Below are 615 nucleotides of genomic sequence, written 5' to 3'. Positions count from 1 at the left end.
ACCTGAAGCTTCTGGATCTTCAGAGGAACTGATCTGACGGTGGAATTCAGAGTGGATGAAAATCTCTCCTTGTGGTCGTCTGCTGTGTTTCCTTCATCCAGTTTAATGCGGCTCAGGATGAATTTGGGGCTGTGGTTTCCATCCTGTTTGTACCAGTAGAGATATGGAGCATTTGAACTGCTGTTATATCCACAGTCAAGTGTTACTGCTTCTCCTTCAGTAGCGGTCACGTCTCCTTTTGGTTGCAGCACGTTTTCTTTTTGTGCTCTGCATTCTGTAAAACACCAACAAACAGTATCAGTGTGCTGTTGTAGAATCATGTCAGTGTTGGATTGATATCACAGAAACAGTAGTGTTCATACCAAGGCACATAGCCAGCAGCACTGAGATGAACAGACGCATCATGTCTGCAGTGTTGAGTCACTGTGAGCTACAGCAAGTATAAAGCAGGCTGTGGTCTCTCAGTTCAGTCTTCATCAACACTAAGATGGTGGATCAGAAGGAGGAGCCTGATCACAGTGACAGGGCTCATTCACAGCCCTGTGTTATTCCCCCAACTGACAACTTTACACTAAACACATGTTTGTAGCTCTCTCCTTTCCTGGTCTAACTTGT

The sequence above is a fragment of the Seriola lalandi genome, unplaced genomic scaffold, assembly GCF_002814215.2.
Source record: "Seriola lalandi dorsalis isolate HSWRI2012SDOR001 ecotype SW California unplaced genomic scaffold, Sedor1 jcf7180002054935, whole genome shotgun sequence".
Classification (NCBI taxonomy): domain Eukaryota; kingdom Metazoa; phylum Chordata; class Actinopteri; order Carangiformes; family Carangidae; genus Seriola; species Seriola lalandi.
The sequence above is the reverse complement of the archived record's forward strand: the minus strand, read 5'-3'. Positions refer to the sequence as shown.